The sequence below is a fragment of the Cephus cinctus genome, unplaced genomic scaffold (genome assembly GCF_000341935.2).
Source record: "Cephus cinctus unplaced genomic scaffold, Ccin1 Ccin1_contig_4033219, whole genome shotgun sequence".
Lineage (NCBI taxonomy): Eukaryota > Metazoa > Arthropoda > Insecta > Hymenoptera > Cephidae > Cephus > Cephus cinctus.
The window spans coordinates 1-3,650 of record NW_014332725.1 but is presented as its reverse complement, the minus strand read 5'-3'; the positions used below and the strand labels follow the sequence as shown (position 1 = coordinate 3,650).

General features: G+C 40.5%; 1 long non-coding RNA gene across 1 annotated transcript; it reads left to right on the top strand.

Moving 5' to 3' along the window:
• The first annotated feature begins 23 nt into the window (after nt 1-23).
• On the top strand, nt 24-1,264 carry LOC112495093. Its single transcript, XR_003061350.1, has 3 exons — nt 24-159; nt 228-405; nt 494-1,264. It is a non-coding gene; the product is annotated as an uncharacterized LOC112495093 (long non-coding RNA).
• Nucleotides 1,265-3,650: the final 2,386 nt, after the last annotated feature.

Here is a 3,650-nt window from a genome sequence, read left to right as displayed (position 1 = left end):
AAACTGGCTATCGTGGCGTCTAACGTTCCTCGAGTTCCCCACGAAACTGTTGATACATTGGTTCAATCTGTTAACACGCCCTTGCCGATTGCAAGCTTGAACAATTTTTTGGAATTCAATAAAGCTGTAAGCGAAGAGCAAGAGAAGAAAGACGCATTGGTAACTTTTCTCTACTAATAATATAACGTCATTTCTCTTAAACTATATAATATTTCAAATATTTTTAGATCGCTCTGTTCAACTTTCTTTGCTTCGAACACACAACGGCTCAGAAATGCATTGATAATGCGCTGCCAAGGATTTTCCGGAAGGAAGTTCAGGAAACATATTCTGGTCAAGGAAAAACGGTTAAAGGAGTCGGGAAATTCGATTTCAGCGCTACAGCGACTTTCACGTTTTTTCAAGGTGGGCTTATTACAAAAACAAGACTTTTTCTATATCGTATAATTTATATTCGACTCATGTTTCATTTTGTTTCGTTTTTCTCGTACAGAGGCAATAAGAACAAAGTTCGGCGAATCTGATGAATCCAAAGCACTGAAATCGAAGATTGGTATTTGGCTGTCGCATTTTGGAGACCGAGAAGGTGGACGTAAGGAACGTTGCTGCGTTTTCGAGAGCTCAGCATAAGCTTTAAAAAAAACTTTACTTATAACTTTATAAACTTTACATAACTTAAAAAAAATATAAAATTGTAAGTGACAGGCGAGCGACTTACAGTAGATTCATTCATTTTACTATATTAAAATATTACTATACTAACAAATTGTACTGAATAGAATTGTACTGTAAGATTTGAAATATTTTTTCATGATATTTATTTCATGTACCATTGAATAATTGTAGTCTTCATTTAACAATAAATCGAGCGGTGGGCAAATATTGAAAAGACTACATTGGACCACTATAAAGATCGAGTGTTGGGCCATCATCGGTGTATTACATTGGCTGAATATCAAAATTCCTTCTGGGCCTAGGCACGCACCCAACAGTGGCCTTATATCGAGAACAGATGATGGGGCCTGCCGTCGTTGGGCATTTACGGCGGCTGACTATTGCGACCAATTCTTGGCCTATGCAAGCACCCAATAATGGGCTTACATCGAGTGCCGATTATCAGCCTATTCAAAATTAGCCATCTTGGGGCCAATGTTGACTGCCAACAGTGGCATGTGGTTATCATCCAAGATTTGCTCGATGATTGGACCAAGCTTGGATGCCAATGTTGGCACTATCGGCAGCGAGGTTGGCCCAAGCGTCGGGCCGTTCCGATTACCCTACATGGGCAGGCGGTTGGGCTGGCTTAAGGTTGCGGAGCAGAGGGAATACTTACTCGGATCGTTCATTTTTGCATGCGTAGTAATGAGGGGCCGTTATACTTGCTCGATCGCATCTCGTAGCCCACTTTAGTGGGGCAGCATATTACGCGGCAACAGCGTACGGCGTTGGACTATGACATTCCACCTTTTTGAACTGAACGATATAGGAAATCGTTTGCGGTGGTTACGTGCTCACTCTGGAACTCATTGCCCGAGAGTATGTGCCTACAGGAGTCCATTCCGACGTTCAAAAAAGTTTTTCGGGCGAGCTTATTGTCACGAATCGTGGAAACGTAAGTTTGTTCATGAGTGAGAGAGTGTGAATAGCGTGCGTATGAGTGTGTCTGCTATATTTTTCGCTTTACTTTCTGCTTTATTGGTTTGGATGCTTATAGTTTATTAATTGTGTGTGTGAGTGAAGAGTATGCTTCCAGTTTTCCTTACGGTGTGGTATTAATTGAGAAGCCTGCCGGCATTTTTAAGTTTTTCTCTTGTTTTGCTTTGTATAGTTTGATTATTTTTGTATTGGTTTTGTGTAACGGCGACTGTAATTTGCGTGCTCTCAGTGGACGCAGTCCAAGGGCACGAAATAAATATGACTATCTATTTATCTATCTATCTATCTTTATCAAGATGATTTCGAAACTGGCTATCCTCTTGGATCCAGGGCAGGGATACACAAATTATGTGGCGTATATATGACGATTGGGCGTTTGCCGCCGGAATATCACTCTAAATTAGTGAATATTTTTCTCGTACTCCTTTGCCATGCGGCTGATATAAAGAATTACGATGACAATATTATTTATAGACGATTAATAGAGGATTCCAACGATCTGGAATCTAATGGTATCGAGTTAAAATGGAAAGATAAAACAATAATTGCCTATTTTAAACTGGCTTTAATCATCAAGGATAATTTGGGTTTGAACTCAACTCTCGGACTTACCGAGAGCTTTTCGGCAAAGTGTTTCTATCGATTCTGCAAAATAGCAAAAGGTCAGTTTACAAAACTCTCTTCTGAAAATGGTTGTCTATCCGAAACCAGGGTTAGAAAAATTTGTGTATGGAACTGTGTGACTGGCTTTCATGCCGTTGAAAATTACTCCGTAGACTTCATGCAGGACTGGTTAGAAGTTGCGTGTAAAATAGAAATGGTCTAGCTTTTAAATCATACGATCGTCAGAAGAGATACTTCACACTAGACACACTCTATTATTGAATCAAGTGTTTTGGGCGTTCCGTCGTAAGCAACACACCGTCGCTAATCAATAAGGACGATTTAACCAAATCGCGGATGAAAGTGACTGCATCCGAAATGAAGTCGTTTTTTTCTAGACGCTGGTATTATTTTCGGTGACCTTATTCAAACTAAAAACGATGAACACCGGTAACTCTATAAATCGTTGAGGAAAATTCTCTAGATCTGCTTGCAGCCATACGTAACGCACAGAACTCAAAGCTCGTTGGAAATCTTAATCGAAGAACACCATCGGTTTTTTTATTAAACTATATGGTCAAACCCCGAAACCAAAACATCACATTATGATTCATTATCCCGAAATTACGAGAAAAATTGGTCCCCTGCGTCCATGTCTGGTCAATGAGATTTGAAGCAAAGCACCGACCGTCAAAGAAGACTTCTGCTATCTCGTTCAGTCGTATGAATATTCCTAAAACACTGGCTCTACAACACCAGTTGTATTCGGCAACGCATTGATAGAGGATCAATTTCTTCATAATCAAATTATTTTCGAGACTACCGAAGAAGCGGCGATAAAATATTATGGAACAACTCATTCCTTGCCTAGCAATTTCGATCGATATAAAGCCTTAAACAGATTCGCGATTGCAAATACGGCGTTCAAAGATAACGATTTCATTTTAGTAAGAATTGAAGAACTCCCCGTGTTCGGCCGTATTATAAAAGTTTGCATAAAATATGGAGGCTTTTCATCCCCGGAATTGTCTGATTTTGGGTTCATAGTGAAATTATTTGAAACTGTGAAGTACAGTGAACATTATTCGTCGTATCTTCCGGCTGTGTTTCCTCGATCACTTTTTCGTGCGCCTCGACGCCTCGTCGATCTCTTCTCCGTTCGTATCATCTTCTTCGTCCTCCGCCAGTCTTCACAATCGCAGCTGACTAACATGCGCAGTCGAGGAATATCTTTTATCCGTGGAATCTGCGCACAGGATCGCAACTCGGTAGGTGTCATTCGGCAAAAACCTTGGTAATTACCAAAGGTCCGCGGTTTCGCTGTTGCAGCTTCGTCGATTCTCCCGTCGCTTGAGTAATTGTTTTCATGAAAACAATATCCCCGCTCTTGT